The 17880-nt window shown below is 40.7% G+C and overlaps 1 long non-coding RNA gene across 1 annotated transcript in view; it reads right to left on the bottom strand.

Annotated features, from left to right (window-relative positions):
* Positions 1–2037: 2037 nt before the first annotated feature.
* LOC109312211 overlaps positions 2038–17880 on the bottom strand; it is a 19349-nt gene continuing 3506 nt past the window's right edge. Inside the window, exons 2-3 of the long non-coding RNA XR_002101743.1 lie at positions 15052–15058; positions 2038–2169 (exon numbers count right to left, since the gene is read on the bottom strand). This is a non-coding gene — a long non-coding RNA (uncharacterized LOC109312211). The remainder of the gene's footprint in view (positions 2170–15051; positions 15059–17880) is intronic.

Raw genomic sequence — 17880 nt, 5'->3', positions numbered from 1 at the left:
ACCAGGGATGAATTGGTGGGGAAAGTAGTAGTGGATGGCAATTTGGGCAGTAGTGACCACAAGCTGACTGAATTCAGGATCCTGAGGAAAGGAAGGATGGAGAGCAGCAGAGTAAGGACCCTGAATTTCAGAAAAGCAGACTTTGACTTGCTCAGGGAACTCATGGGCAAGCCAGTCTGAGGGAAAGAGGACTCCAGGAGAACTGACTGTACTTTAAAGAAGTCTTACTGAGAGTGCAGGAACAAACCACCCTCAAGCACAGGAAGACTAGCAAGTATGGCAGAAGACCAGCTTGGCTTGGCAAGGAACTCTTCAGTAAACTAAATCACAAAAAGGAAGCTTATAAGAAGTGGAAACTTGCACAAATAACTAGAGAAGAATATAAGAGTATTGCTCGGGCATGCAGGGATGAAGTCAGGAAGGCCAAAGCACAATTGGAGTTGCAGCTAGCAAGGGATGTGAAGGGTTTATGCAAGTATGTCAGTAGCAAGAGGAGGATCAGGGAAAGTCTGAGTCCCTTGTTGAATGGGGCAGGAAACCTTATAACAGAGGATGCAGAAAAAGCTGAAGTGCTCAATGGTTTTTTTGCCTCAATCCTCACAGGCAAAGTCAGCTCCCAAACTACTGCACCTGGAAGCAGTTTGGGGAGGAGGTGAGCAGCCCTCAGTGGTGAAAGACCAGGTTAGGGACTATTTAGGAAAGCTGGACATGTACAAGTCCATGGGTCGAGATGAAATACACCCGAGGATGCTGAGGGAGTTGGGTGATGTGATTGCAGAGCCATTGGCCATCATCTTTGAAAACTTATGGCAATTAGGAGACCTCCTGGATAACTGGAAAAGGGCAAACATAGTGGCCATATTTAAGAAAGAGAAAAAGGAGGACAGGCTACTACAGACCAGTCAGCTTCATCTCAGACCCCAGAAAATCATGATGCAATCAGAATAGCAGATGCTCAAAGAATTCATTTCTAAGCACTCTGAAGAGAAAAAAGTGATTAGGAACAGTCAGCATAGATTCACCAGAGGCAAATCATGCCTGACTGACCTGATTGCCTTCTATTTCGAGGGGAATGGCTCTGTGGATGTGGGGAGACCAGTGGATGTAGTATAACTTGATTTTAGCAAGACTTTTCATACAGTCTTCCACAACATTCTTGCAGCCAAGCTAAGGAACTATGGACTGAATGAACTGTAACGAGGATAGAAAACTGGCTGGAGCATCTGACTCAGAAAGTAGTAATCAGTGGCTCAATGTCTAGTTGGTAGCTGGTGTCAAGTGGAGTGCCCCAGGTGTTGGTCCTGGGGCCGGTTTTGTTCATTGTCTTCATCAGCAACCTGGAAGATGGCATAGAGTGCACCCTCAGCAAGTTTGCAGATGACGCCAAGCTGGGGGAAGTAATAGATATGCTGGAGGGTAGAGATAGGATTCTGAGTGACCTAGGAGGATTGGGCCAAAAAAAATCTCATGAGGTTCAACAAGGACTAGTGCAAAGTCCTACACTTAGGAAAGAACAGTCCCATGCACCAGTACAGGCTGGGGGCTGATTGACTGGGCAGCAGCTCTGCAGAAAAGGACCTGGGGTGACAGTGGACAATAAGCTGAATATGAGCCATCAGTGTGCTCTTGTTGCCAAGAAGGCTAATGGCATACTTGGCTGCATTGGTACGTGTGTTGCCAGTAGGTCAAGGGAGGTGATTATTTCCCTCTGTTCAGCACTGGTGATGCCACATCTGTAGTACTATGTTCAGTTTTGGGCTTCCCACTAGAGAAAGGATGAGGACAAATTGGAGAGAGTCCAGTGGAAGGCAATAAAAATGGTGAGGGGGCCTTATGAGGATAGTCTGAGGAAACTGAGTTTAGTCGAGAGAAGAGAAGACTGAAAGGGGATTTAATAGCAGCCTTCAACTACAGCAAGAGTTGCAGCAAGAGAAGTTTAGGTTAAATACTAGGAAGAATTTTCTCACTAGGGGGGTAGTAAAACACTGAAACAGGTTATCCAGAGAACTGGTGGAAGCTCCATCCTTGGAGGTTTTCAAGACCAGCTAGACAAAGCTTTGGCTGGGATAATCTAGTTGGGGATGCTTCTGCTTTGAACAGGTGGTTGGACTAGGTGACGTCCCGAGGTCCCTCACAACCCTAATTTTCTATGATTTCTATGATACACAACTCACCATACCCACACACATATGCACACCACTCCACAGTCGCCCACACCTCCTGCACACATCCCATACCCCCATAAACGCCGCACACACACACACAGATGCTGTCCTACACCTACATACACCCACACTCATGCTGTATACAAACTCCACACCCACACACACACACACACACATCCTGACATCTCCCACAAACCCCACAACCACCAACACACATCCATACCCTCACCCCCCCCACACACATACTGCACCCCACACACTCTCCCCCCCCCCCACACACACTATATACAAAAGTAAGACTTTATTTTGAGCAATTATGCAATTACTTCTATATACACTACACAAACACATAAATCAGGACAAAAATATTTTTGGAAATGAGATATACTAAAAATAAAATATCTACTATAACATATGATTTGGGTTTTTTTCTGGTTCCAAGGTAGCAGCCCTGCCCCTCCCCACAAAGGATTACTTCTGAAGGCAAGGGGAGGGACTTCTGATGGTAAAGGTCAGGAGTTAGGGGCAGACTTCCAGCCCCAAGATGGTAACCGAGGTTGGGGCACCTGTCAAGGTGTAGGGCTACCCTTATGGCCCTCAACAGCTCACCAAATTTCATAAAATGGCCCTCCAGCCAAAATAATTGCCTACCCCTGTGCTAGCAACTAATGTATATATCCAGGGTTCCCTGGGGAGTTTGTTTTCTCATCACTCACACAGACTAAAACCTGGCCATTAATGTTGCTGGTGCTAAGTAGATTTAGCTAATATAGCCTGTGATAGACTCTGGATTTTATTATAATATTTCTGTTTAAAATGTGTTCATGTTGTAGTAAAGTTGCATGCCTCAGTTTACCTGAATAGTTTGTACATGGAGAAAGAAGGTTAATAGAGTCTCTGCTAGATCCCAAAACTGCCTACCTATGTGGTAAGATGGACCTCCAGCAGCTAAGGAAGTATGTGTGGTCAGCCAGGGAGCTGAAAAATCTGAAGCAAGAGAACAGCCAAGCTACTTCGGGGTAATTCGGGGCTGTGCTGATTGGAACTGAGCTAACCTTGGGGTTCTACACTTGGGCTGGACTTGGGGACAGAGGGACTAGTTAATCTTTTAGAAGGGGGCAGGGTCATCTTGCCGGGCCCAGTAACCGCCTTCATGGAAGGTGATTGATGTGTTGTGTTGCTTGGAACTTGGAATATACTCTTTTCCCCTTCAGAGAGGCAAAGCCCTTCTCTCAGGAGCTGAACTGGAAGGTAACTACTTGAGGAAGGCCTGCAGAAAGTCAATGACAAGGCGAGAGTTAAAAGAATTCAGGGCTCCCCCTTCTCAGGAAGTCATACCTGAGCTGTCTCTGTCTTCAGGGGGTAATCAGAGACCAGAGAAAGCTGTAGGTCCCAAGCAAGCACCCCCTGGAGGAATCTGTGACATCAGCATGCTATAACCATGTCCTATTTTACTATGGAAACATAATCCACAAAAGTAGATGCATTTGCTGCAGACAGAAGAAACATGATATTAGGTCCTTGGGGCACAGGCCATCTTTTGGTTCTCTGCTTCAGCAGAACCTGGCACAGTGATCCTACATGGATGGACTGATACTGGTACATAACTAGGCATTCTAGATGCTATTGAAATACATATTGTTGTTGTGATATCCACCATTTGATCTTTAACTCATTGATCTAGAGAGAAGACCTTCTGAAATTGATAGCAGTCCCTCCAGTGAAGTCCTGCAAGTCTCAGGTACTTAAAGTACTTACAGATGTTCACATAGAGAGATGAATGTGTCTGTTTCACAAGTGATCCTGTTTATTGGATGGGAAAAAGACACATTTGCCCCATCCATTTTATATACCCACTAATTTATAGCTGTGTATACAGGTGGGTTATTTTTTCTCACCCTTAAGCAAACATATTTAATTCTTTTCCTTGTTCAAGCAAACAAAAGCCTCCACTTGTCTTTTTACCACTTCCTTGTGAAAATAGAAAAGGCTATAAAACACTCAAGTTCTAAGTTATAGTCTACTCTATCGCTATGCTAGCAAAACCTCCTAGTGCAGATGAATGGAAATGAGGTAGACAAAAAAATGTTTATTAAAAATACAATTCAAGAGTAATTTAAGTTTTGGTCAGCATTGCTGATTTTTATTTACAGTTAATTACTATGGATAACATAATGTATCCAGATACAGATACTTTTTCTAGAAGGAGACATAGTGTTGACAGGAGGCTGCTTATACCAACAAAAAGACTTATGGTTCCTAGAATAAAATAAGTTATAGCAGAAAAGGCCTTTTTCCACTGGTATGGAACTATCATTTAAAAAGTTCCATTCTTAACCAACATTATTTATGCCAGCAAAAATGTGTGCTGTAGAAATTTTTTTACTAATCCGGAAGCCAGAAGACAAAAGTACTGCCCTGTATGATGTCACCTCTGAAGATGTATCTTTTCGTGTCATATCATTGACATGTACTTTAAGCTTTGGCCTGTGTACTGTGTGGCCCCAGAAACATGCAGCCAGCATGGTGTGCAGTCCAAGTGTCCACAACCAGTTCCATGTGCAGTCTCTAGCCTCTCAGAAGTTGGCCTGCTCTGTTCTAAATAAAGTTAATGAATGGGTGTCATCTGAACACCCAAAGAAATGCTATTTTTCCTGGTTTTGTTTTTTTACAAAAAGCACCGTGCCCCACCCAACAATCCTTGAGTATCTTTTAATTTTCTTTGTCTTTCCCTATAATCCAAGTAAAATATGAGTGACTTTGCAGAAAAAAGGATAGCCTAGTAGATGCTAATTTAAGCTATCAATTATTTAGTGAATATTTGACTCTTAATGCATGTAGAACTAGATTCTGCCTTCCTCTCTCTTGTTCTTTTCTTATACTGTGCCCTCATTGCCATGACCCCAAAATCCTCACACTGAGAGAGCACACACCTAACCATAGTGCCCTAGATCCTCTGCACAGCTGCACAGTAGGGAACTAAAAAGCCTGTTGAACCTTGAAGGTGAAATGATGTCAGCATAATGACCCCAGCCTTCTATACCTGCTAGCTTTGAGAGGAGTGATACCATTTTAAATTATGTAGCTTCAGTCCCAAAATGTTTTTAAGGCATAGAGCTCATTGCAATACTCTAGTCTTAGCATGACAAAAGCAGAGATAACAATGGTCAGGTCTATATCTGAGAGGAAAGGTCATGAGCACTTAGTTGAATGCAGATGGTAAAAAGCTGACTGGATCACTGCTTTAGCAAAATTGTCAAACAACAGCTGAGGATCTGAAACCATCCTGAAGGCATGAACTCTGATAACTAACAGCTGATCCTTTTCTTCAGTCAAATATACTTACATACCAAAAATCAATTCATGGCAGTCATCATGAAATATTATGTTTGCTTAAGGTCCCAGGCTCAAATCCGACTCCTCTTTCAGACAGATAAGTAGCATGCATGTATATGCCTAACTTCAGCCATGTAAGTGTTGTCTTGGGCCCTAATAGTATTTCTACATTTTGCATTAAATAATAATTAGATACAATGGACAGATAGCACTGGCAAGGGTCAAACCTCAGGGCCCCCTACCTGAAAGTCAGGCTGCCCCAGCTTCCTCTCCTGGTAGCCCTATGTCTTCCCTTTTTTTCCTCCCCAGTGGGCTATCTTCAGCAGAGAGGGTGGACGCTATACTTGGCCCTGCCTAGAAATTATCTAATGGTTAGGGCACTTTCCTGAAGGTGGGAGATACAGCTTCACCACCACCCCCAACCCGACTGAAGAGGTCTAAAACTTAGTTCTCTCATACCATAGACAAGTGCCCTAGCCACTACTGGGTTAAAAGTTTTTTCTGTGACTTAAAAAGAATTATACACTTTACAAACCAATGGTCAGAATAGGAGCTAAATTCCATGTAAATATCTCAGCACTAGCCTATTTAAAGATATATTTGTGTTTGGGCCTTGTGGTTTTAGTAAACAACCTTTATCTACAGAGCAAAACCCTTTATAGTTTCTCCAGAAAATAAAGTACTTTAACTGGACACTTTGGGAGTTGATTAAACTTTCACCTACTCCCCAAAACCAAATCAGCCACTGCTTTTACTATGCTTTACAAAACAAATACACAGCATGACATCCTACAATTACCTGCACTTTATCTGCAGGGTTCTTTGCCCAGTGGTTCAATGAGGAGTATGTACAAGCATGCACTCTGATTCACCCTCATTATAATTACATTATAATTCCGTGGAGCCATGAACAGGTAGTGAGAAGACAGATAGGGCCAGATTTTCAAATAGAACAAGCAATAGTGCATGTCTGTTGAGAAAATGAGCCACAAAGACCTGCAATTCATTAAAAATAATCCTGTTTTCACAATTTTCCTGGCCATTACTCTGCACTTACCTGCTTTTTCCTTCTTATTTGGTACTTATTTTTAATTGATAATAAGTGGCTTCAAGTCCTGAAATTGAAATCTTATTTGGAATTTGATAGAGGTATATACTAAACTGAGCATTAATAAAATTTACCTCTACAAGCTTTATATATTTAATTTCTTTAAAAAGGGGAGGGGATGGGGCAGAGATAGATGCCTGTCTTTTAAACTTCCCAAGCTCTACATGTATATAGATTCATTGATTCCCTGTCTTTTTGACCCTTTGAGAGATGATAGACTAGTGCTGCTCATTACACCACCTGCCTTTCAGGGAAAATCTGTCACCCAGTGTGATTGCTTCGATACTATAAAAACACTGTCCAGGACCTGAATCTCTGTAAGGCTAGAACTACTGGAAGACAAAACTTGAGACCTCTTCACAGCTGATTACACAAGGCATTACCAGGACACCCACTAAGGTTATTTACAAGTACTCACAGAAATAGCTTAGAGTTCATTCAGTCTCAACCCCAGGGCTTACCACTGATTTTGGAAACTGCTTCTAAATTCCTTTGCAGTCGCACACAATTCTTCCTAGTATCTATAAAATCAGGGAATTATTCACCAAAGTCAGAACACAAGAAATGTATCAGCAAGCGATAGATCCTATCTTCTGGTAAGATCTGTTTGCACAAGTTCAGTGTTGCAAAGAGGACGTCAGATGTCCTAAAGCTATAATTATGGTGATGGCTATGAAGTTTCCCTTAATATAGAGGTGTGCATGCTGCACCAAGCACTGAGTCTCTGAGTTGTATCAGGATGAGTTTGAACATACCCTGGCATGCACTAAAGATCCTATTGTCCTTAAGTGATAACTTAGCAGCAATGGCTGTGTCAGGAGCTTGAGAACTGATTTGGCTCATTTCTTCTGTGCAAGGATTATCTTGACAGGTGGCAGCAGATAGACTCTGGCAGAACACAGACAGGAGAAAGAGAGAGAGAGAAGCCAAGAAATCTGCTGAAATTATGTTATGTTCTTTTATTTAAAAAATTACAAATAAGGAAATTATAGAGGTTTCAAAAATGTACATTTAGGAAAATATTTGTTTTAAATTACAGATTTAAAAAGCTGCTGCTAATGTATAATTAGTTTAAATGGAAATGGGGAATGGCAGAAATGTGTGTGTGTACACAATCACAGAAAAATTATTTGAAAGAATATTATCAAGGTTGCAAGTCAAGTACTCATTAGTTAGTAAATTCCAGAATTCAAGTTGGTTGTGTGACTAATTCAGTTCTTTTTAGGTATTGCATTATGAGACAATCTGTATTACTTGATCACATAATATTTTTCCCCTGCATCCATGATTCATTCAGTGCATGGAAAGGATGATGTTCACTTAAGGAGCCACTATTCGATCTTTTGCTTTCTTATTGCTCAATATGTGATCCAAGGCTTTATTTACTGCACAGTATTAACACTTTGCTCTAGGGACAGAATTGCTCATTTCCTCATCACAAGAGCATCTCAGGGCTTTGCCATTATAAATGATTTCCCTTTCACAACCTCTCTGAAATGAGGGGTACTAGTCCCATTTTGTAGAAAACTGAGGCATGGAGACATTAAAAACAACAGTATCACTACATTGGGGTGTTCAAGGTGAAACATGTTCAACCTGAATTTAGAGTACTTAGTCCTTAAAACCACAGGTCCCACTGATGTCAAATGCTTCTGAGTCCTCAGCCTTTCTATAGATTCAGACACCAGTGTCAAATCAGACACTCAAAAATGAGGCAAGTATTTTGCACTGGCCACCCATTTAAGGTTTGGTTTAAATGATGTAAGTATTTTCACATAGGAAGTGTATGGTCAAAACTGGGGAGGAATCCAATTCTCAAGTCAGTGTTCAACAAGCTTAACCATGTGACACTGTCCTTTGTTTTTCTGCAATTCTCACCTTCTTCCATGTACATCTTCTGCACAAAAGAGGAAGTTTCTACAGGCAGTAAGTGACTTCACTACTTTTGTTTCTCTCTAGGTCTACATTATCAGATAAATGAGGCAGGTATCCCATGGAAAGACAGTATATAAACAAGCCTAATTCTGGCATTTCCTACATTTGGAATGCTTCACTGCCCCCTTAATAGTGCTCTTTTTACATTTGTTTCTGTGAGCGTGTGTAATTTTATGTTTTTATAAAAACAGAATTCTATCATGTTTCATGATACTGACATGGTGTTCATCATCATAGTCAGAAGCCAGCACTTTCTGGACAAATCTATGCCACTTGAATTAGAAAGTAAGTGATTAGAATATCATTTTCTATTATATCAGAGTAGGCAGGGATGGCATAGGTCACCAGTTTGTTTAAATGTTTAATGACAGCAGAAGAATGGTGAGAGTCGGAAATCATGGGCTCCATTCCAGGATCCATACCGGAGGTCACTTTTTAAACCAGACCTGCCTCTTCAAAAGTCCCATTCTCCTTATTTAACCAGTTCCAGTCTCTACTTCTGTGGAGTTATTAGGTGTCAGAAGTAGTAAACTGTCATTTCCACCTGTTTCTTTTCATATCGACTCTCATTTCCTCAGGTAGGAAAACAAACGAATGACAGTAGGAGGGAGAAATTAATAGACCTGGCACAAGTAGAAGGTGCATATTGAAACACTGCTGATCCAAAACTGGGCAGGTTTTTAGAAAATTAGAATCCTGAAATACTAATTTTTAAAAAAAAAATTGGAAAATTTCCCCACCTCTGTAGACAAAAAGAAAAACTGAGCAAATGTTGCACAATATATTTTCAGAAAATACTCAGTCATTTCTAAAAAATACCTTGCATTTGTTTGTGTCCATTTTTATTAATTTTTCCAGTTATTTGTGGGACTGAATCTCACTACTGCATGAAAAGTGAATGTCAAAATCCTTTGTGAGGGTATTCACTGATACATGCACAAGAATTGGTTCTAAAAGAGTTTGTATACTCACTTAATCAAGGAACAGACACAATACCCAAGACATAACTGACGAGTCAAACTAATCAGAGCAGTTCAAATGGGGATAGTTCCTGCCAGTTTGGTGGGATACAGAACTGCTTCTAGAGCAGTAGGAGCCATTCTGTCCCCTCAAGATGCTGTATTTAAGATAGAGCCCTTTGGGGACAGACAGGTAGCCAGTTCACAGTACCTGTACATGGGGAATGGGACTCCTATCTGCCTTTGCTCCCTGTTCATAAGCGGGGAACAACTGCTGAACATAAAAATTACCATTGTGCCCAGGCCTTGTTCTTTTTAGTTTTCCCTATATACAGCTATGTATGTCAGACAATCTGGCCCTGATACAATATATTTGACAGTAAACCATGAGAAGAAAGGTATAATATTTGATATAGAAGAAAAAGAGTTTGCAGCCCTGAAGCCACAAAACTTCCACTTGTAACCATCCTTCTTGGAATCCCTCTTTTAGAAGTACTTTTGTCTTATTAAGAAGCTTTGAAAGAAACATGCAGCAGTGCTGTGGCAGAAGAGGTGAAGTATTATTTGTCCCTGGGTGAATCCTCAAAGGAAATCAGACAAAGAATAAAAAAGTTTTGCAGCAGATGAGATATTCCCCTACCTTTTTATTTTCTCCCTGTTTGTGACTGTTTCTGGTGATACTTGAGACCTGCTTTGCATTCACAACAGAGTTTCTCAATTTAGTGAGTATGCCATGGCAATTGATTTAGACAATGCAATAGCTGTGACAGCAATTGGGAGGTGCTCCAAATTTAAAAAGTAACAGGACACCCAGAATTGAAGCTTACTGACTGTTTTGTGATAATTGAATTTCACTGAGTTTTAGCAGAGAGAAATGAGCAATAAAAAGGGCTGTTTCCACCTGCAGTTCCAGGAAATGGCTGGGGCAGCATGCATCAGAGAAATATACATTGGGCATTTACATTCAGAAATCTTTGGAGATACCGAATCAACCCAACAAGCTTAATTTTCTGCTTAGGCTGAACATCATTTCAAAATAAAATAGGCAGGACTTTGAGATAAAGAATTAAAGATTAAAAGAACTAATTAATTTCTTATAACTCTGGGTCTACAAATTGACTGACTGGACAACTTAAATATGTTCTAACCTGAACTGTTGTTGTCAAATAAGGATACTTCCTCTTGCTGTTTTTCCTAAGAAACGTTTTTGTGACGCTTATAAACTTAATTTTGCTCAAAAGAAAATGCACTTCAACTTCTATGTTGTTTGAACTGGCTGCTCTTGAAGTGATTGTATTTCCAGAAGTCACCCTATGGGTCTTGTTTTCAATAAGAACAGTAGTTCTCTCCATGCTTAAAGCAGTTTCAATTCACTCTGCTGACATTCAACACTAGTTGGAGAAGGACAGGTTTCAGACCTTCAGTAATGACAGCTTAAGCAGTTGCTCAAAATCTATTGTTTTCCACAGAAAATAATTAAGATTCATAGCACACATTCTTATTGATCCACATTTCCACAAATAAAACTCAGGCATGATTAATATAGTATGCATGTTTGTGTGTGCATGTATACCCCTGCGCCCCCCCACATGCATGTTCGTGTATATACATACATACACATATAAACATATATACATCTATAATATGTATGCATATATAATGATATGCAAGCATACATACATATGCATACACACACTAAATACATATATATGTATACACACACACTAAAATAATCTTGTGTGTGTGCGTGTGTGTGTGTATATATATATATATGAAAATCTTTGCCACTGTTGATTTGACTACCAATATGTTCCCCCTCTTCCTTTTACTACAGTTTCAGACATATGTAATTTCACCTTTATAAATCTGTTCTTCAAAACTGAAGTTTTATTGCCTGTGTAGCCTGGGTACAGCCAGGGGGTGTGCCCTGTCCTCCAATGACAGTGGTGGTGGTCAGGCAGGGTGCTCAGGAAGGGGTCAGCTACTGGAGCAGCTTCTTCCCCTCTCTATAGAGCTAAGCCAAAACCAAATACTTAACTATGTGCAATTTATTACAAGAATAAATACAGATGCTTAATATAAAACATATAATATTTACAAAGCTTAACATCTAATACTATATATAATATTCCACAAGTCACATATAATACCAAATATGAACCAAATAACTTACAACCTATAGAACACAATTAACACACAGGGGTATTAACCCATATAACCCAAGTAACTTAACCATAATATTTCTTTAAAGCTTCACAAATAACAATACCAATATACACATTGAGACATTAAAACACATAAACCATATAACCTCCCTTAAAGAATACCCCTAGCTATAGAGCCCTTAACAACCTCAAAATAGAGAGTGCACTCAGCACCTCCCTGAGGAATTTCCCTGCAGCCCCTCTCCTTTAGGGCCCTGGGATGTGGACATGCAGTACTTAGATGACTGTTCTCACGAGTCTGAGTGCTGCAGTAGCATCCAGTCATCTAGAACAAGAACATCTAGAACTGGGTTAAGTGCTGCTGTTGATTACAGGCTAAAATAGCTAAGGCAAAGTACAGATGTTCAAAAAGCTCAGAATTGATTTGAGTTATGCGGTTTTCTGTAAGTGGCCTAGGCTAAATTGGTAGTGAACTGTATACATACACATATACTTTTGCAGGGGATACAGGTTGCTTGCACTGACTGAGGCCTGCAGGTTGGGGGTCATTCTTACATGCCTCCCAACATGCTGCACAGGCTCCCCAGGCTGCCGGAGACTTCTGAGCATAGCTGAGGACCTAGGCCACCCCTTATTGGCTGCTGGGCATGGTCAAGCATGCTCCACATCCTAATACTCCAGGAACCTGTAGCTGTGGGCCATTAAAGCCTTGCAACACCCCAGATGCCCATAGCCTGGATACCTGTTGGCAGTGACCAAGCCATGGAGGTCACAGAGTTGCCTCTGTGTAGTCCAAGTCCTGATGTTCTCCCCCATGTCACCCTGACCCACCAGAGGTGAGCCACCCACACTGGCTCCTGCTTGGGGTGGGCATGCCATTCTGGGATAGAAGTGGCAGGGTGCTTGGCTCTGGCCACTGTGATTTGGTGTGCAGGAGCCAGGGTCAGGTTCTGTGGGGCTGTTCCCATGCATGGGGATGTAAGGGTCCCTGGCTGGGTGTGCAGGAGCCATGATTGGGGTCCATGGTGCTGTACCCACGTATGTGGGCATGAAGGTCCTTGTCTGGGTATGTGGGAGCCAGGGTCAGTCTCCATGGGGCACCTGAGCACAGGCATTCTCTTGGGCTCAGTGTTGGGTATGTGTGTATACATCATGGTATTTCATGACTAGGTGCAGGGGCATGGCCTGGGGACTTGGGTTCCTAGGTCCCGTGGCTCATGCAGGGAACACATATGCCTCTTTTTCTCCTACTGTCTGACTGTGGCTGAAAGATGGCTGGAGGCATAAGGCAGGGTTGGGGAGAGAGTATGTGCTGGCTCAGCCTGGAAGAGATTAGGGGTGGGTCCAGCTGGACACTCAGCTAGAGCAGCCAAGCATGAGCTACGTGCTAGTGTGCCTTCCTGCAAGGCAGGAGTTAAGGAGCGCGCAAAGGAGTCTGAGATCCAGCTTGAATCAACAGAGGATCTGGTACAGAAGTTTGATTCACCAGTCTAAGCTAAACCTCTTAAATCTGAGTTCACATCAAACTAGGTCTATCTTAGACTGGTTTCTACCATTTTTAGACTGGCCTATGTGCACCGAACTTCTCTACGATTATGGGCTTAGATCAATTTCCAATCACTTAGATCCATTTATTTGTAATGTCTGTACCTGGTATATGAAAATGGCATTAAACAACTTTTTTTCTTTTTCTTTTTTAAATGCCCTATAGAAATATGGTCTAATGGGAAAAGATTTATATTGCTCCCAACATGAAACAATATTTAGCTCAATGACTTTTTATCACTTCTAACAAGCTGGAGTTACATTCAAATACTTTAAAAGAATAAGGCTAGAAGAGCTTTTTTTGAATAACTGCTGACTAAGCTGACTTCTTTTCTTTCTTTTATGTATTCATAGACTCTACTGTGTTACCTTGAAGAAGAGGGAAAAAATGCTATGAATTTAAATGTAATTCATGGTAATAGATTTGGGGCAGCATTTAATCAACTGGGTGCATTGCCTCTGCATAAATAAATGACTTTTTTGTACAACAGGATAAGCTAGTTCTGCATTGCACAGATAGAGCTATATTCATAAGCAAAAGAGTTATGTGGCTACTTTCCCATTTTCCCATGAAACTTTTACACAGAAGTCAGTGTGAATCAGGGATGCTAGAGTCAAAAATAGAAATGCCTTCATTACTCATTCATGTAGAGGGAATGAGGCATAAGGTGGGTGAACATGCAGTTGGACATGAAAATCTGATAAGTGCTCAGGGGAACAAAAATGGCAGTGAAGGGAAATATGAGCCCAATGTTGATTGGCATCAGCCATTAATTTTCTTTCCCCAGCTGACTACGCATTAGGGAAAAATAGATGTTTTCCTTACGGTGTTTGGAATTGCTCTGCCACTCCATACCAATGACCTGGTACATTCAGGAAGTGTGGCCATTGCCAGCTTTGTGCTCAAATGAGGAACCTGACTTAAAAGAGATCAATGTCTTTTTGTCCTGATGAAAAATATGAAGCCACATTGCCACAATTCAAGGATAACAGGAAAACCAAACACAAGGCACTTAGTGGAAGCAGCAAAACAGATAGCATATGCTCTGCTGCATAAAACCTAACCATGCATGTGTCACGGGAATGATATAATGATAGTTTTGAGGAGACACTTAAAGGGCAATAGCTGTGTAAGAAACCTTAAAACTTCAGAATATATCCAGTTCCATATAGAAATAAGACTGTAGCCAGCCCCCCTGGGTAACACTGTTCACCCTGTCTCTCCCCTGGTTTAAGTTAGCATGAAAAAAAATCAATATCTTATTAAAATATTTTTTAAAACTTCCTCATTTTTCTGATTATTGTCATCTGATATGCATGGGCTTGATCTGACATATTCTTAGCCATCAGCAGCATGTCTCTGTGTATCAAGCACTGCCAGGGCTTCTTTTTTTAATATTAAGAATAAATACTAGAGCAGAATCCTGTGTAAATGTCAAAAGTACAAGCTAAACCTGCAGGGCACACTCTTTTTCCGCTGAGTCTGCCCCCTCTTTTGGCTTGCTCAAAGCACAGGTGCACAAGAAAGAAATAATTCCCTGCATGCAGAGGAGAAGCAGGCTACTATACCACAGGATTGCAGGAGAAAGACTAGACTGCATTCTATACAGATCCTGAAAAGGCAGAAAGCTCCCACAAAGGTAGCTAATGTATTTAATGAATTAAGCCTGCAGCCCAGGCAGCTGTACATACTGCACTTTATTATAATAAAACATAAAGCATCCTGTATTTGCCAGCTGCACTTGTGCTTTTGTTTATTGCAATTTGTAAGCTGCCTATAAAATCTGAAGGAACTTGTTATTCCCCTGCAAGGTGTATTTCATCTCCAATTATTCCACTGTCAAGCTCCAGCAGTCATTATGAGATGGGGGAATGAGTGGGGAGTGTAGTCATTTATGTAGGCATTTTGTTAGTTAGGGATTAACCTTTTTATGGTGACACTTGTCTATCCTTGAATATCAAAGAAGTGGGATGAGTACCAGCAGTAGGAGTCTGAGTGCTACGTTCAGCCTTCCCACTGATTCACTGTGTAGCTTTGGTAAAGTCATCTAAGGGTCAGGCTCTGATTGGGAGACCCTGCTAAATGTTCAAATTAGAGCTCAGTAGCAACCAGCTATAAAGTTAGTACACATGTTTAGATCTAACTTTATAGCTGGTTGGAGCCTTTTATGGCATGGTAAGTACTTTGCATGTGTAGCTGGTCTCAAAGTAATTGCACAGTTAATTATGCAATACCTATAATGTGTAGAGGGTGCCTTAGTTACACCACTGTAAATCAGATGAAATATCACTACTCTCAGTTTGAAGACAGTGAGGTCAGAATCTGGTCTTTTATATTTGTCTGAGATTGCTCAGCTGTAAAACAGGAGACAGTAATACTTATCTCACAGGGAGATGTGAGGATCCATTTGTTAATATATACTCTTTAAAAATAGGAGGTGGTAATTAGGATGTAACCAATGCAAACAAGTGTAGTATTAATATACCTTTTTTTAATGATTAAAGATTTATCTATGGTTAAACGTTAGTATACACAGTTTTGACGTGGTAGACGCACTGCAGAAACAAGAAACATTTTCAGAATGTATGAAGAAGCAACAGAATTACAAACCAAGGTGGAAAAATACTTGGAAACATGGAAGGGAAAAGCCAGATGACTGTAGTAATTAATTTCCTATCTCTATTTGCATTTTCATACTTTTTCTTAAAATTCTCAGTTTATTTTTGAGCTACTTTAAAATTGTATATCATCTTTTCTATCAGCCTACCCAGTAGATTGTTATTGATGTTAATATATGTCCTTAAATAACTCTATATTATCTGACTGTATCTTTTTCCATATTAGTTTCTGAAGTGGATTAGTTATTGCCTAGAAATCTTTTGCTTACATAGAGAAAGGTTTTAGTAAAATCTGACCTGGAGTCTTGTGGCACTGCTTGAAATATCATCCTGATTAGCATAACTCCTATATACCATAGGATCCTGATAAAGCCAGCTATGTATAGTAACTGTATTATTTTGTCTGCATGGAGTTACATCAAATCTACATAGATGTAATAGAACAGAAAATGACTCACAGGGTGTGTCTAGATGAGACATTTAACATGGAGTAGGTTAATATCACATGCACCCCAAAAAGGCTGCAGTAAATTGATTAACGCTGCAGCAGGATAGTACTTGTACATACAAGTTCTGTCCTGCTGCAGAGTTTGTTATCCCACAGCAGTGCACTTGAAGATGCTGCCCCAGCTGGCTGAGACATGAAAGTGCTTCAGTGCAGGGGCTGCCTGCCAGCTAGCCCTGCACTGGGGCATTTCATGCCCTAGCCATCCCCTCCACAGTATATTGAGCTGGAGGGAAAGAGGGTGGTGGTGACAGCTCCAGACTAGCAGGCTGACCCCAGGGATCCTACCAGCTGGGGCTGCTCTGACCTGGCTCAACCTGCTGCAGACCCAGGTATATATTCAAATGGCATGCCCAGGACTAATGAACTCCAGGGTAATAAGTGTGCCAGCATTTTATTGCTTCTCATTAATTACTCTTGTAGGCACACCCGCAGTGTTACACCTATGTAAAACATTGTCAAAAGTAGCAAAGTGTTGCTGGTACTTGATACTACTGGTATTTAATTTATATTAATATCAGAAGGCTGGATTTAGCCTTCTAGTGGCAAAAACAATGGGAAATGGCAATGGAGAAGAAAATTAATGGGAGACTCTTCTTTTGGAGTTTCTTCCATATTATTCCCTGTGTGATTAGAGAAATGAGCATTTTTACTTCCCTAAAGCAATGGACCCTAAAGTTCATCTCTGAAGTAAAGATTCCACAGGATTTCCAAGATGGATGATGCAAGAATACCAGTGCCATTGCAGCAGCCCTGGACACTGCTTTCCTTACTGCTCTCTTGGACATGACTAGCCCTGGAACATTTGTTAACAGGGTTTTTTCACTACACCAAGGATCATAGGATAATTAATACAGATTCCAAATGGTTTCCCCAGTATCTTTGGGGAGGATTGTGTATCCTCAGCCAAACTAATTTTCACCTGGGAAGGTTAAAAAACTTACTTTCCAGCCAGCATTCTTCTCAGGCATTTTTCCTTCTTTCCTATGTGCCTCACAATTCCAGAGGTAGATAAGAGATAATGATACAATCTGGGTCTGAATTGTTGTATATTAGTCAGTTCATCTGTATGCTATTTTTAGAATTTGTTTAATGTCTAATAACCATTTTCCTAAGCAGAATTATAGAAAATAACCCATAACTGTTATTTAGGGGATAGTCTACGGAGAGGTCTTCTTTTTGCATGTAAAGATTAGCATAGAGTCCATGTATGACTTTCCCCAAAACACTGTTTTTTGGAAAAGTTCAAAACAAATCACTTTTTAACATTTCAAATACATGTATATTTGAATTTCATTTATATTTCAAATATAAATGAAATTCAAATATATTTTTAACATTTCAAATATATATATGTGTGTGTTCCAGGGCTCCAATCCCCCACACAAACCCACAGGCCCCTGCATGCACCTCCGACACCTACTATACTATCTCGTAAACCAAAATGATAAAATCTGTAATTTCATAGATTTCATAGACATTAGGGCTGGAAGGGACCTCGGGAGATCATCGAGTCCAGCCCCCTGCCCAAAGGGCAGGAAGT

Source organism: Crocodylus porosus, unplaced genomic scaffold (genome assembly GCF_001723895.1).
Source record: "Crocodylus porosus isolate Cpor-Errol unplaced genomic scaffold, CroPor_comp1, whole genome shotgun sequence".
Classification (NCBI taxonomy): Eukaryota; Metazoa; Chordata; order Crocodylia; family Crocodylidae; genus Crocodylus; species Crocodylus porosus.
This window is presented reverse-complemented; position numbering and strand designations above follow the sequence as displayed.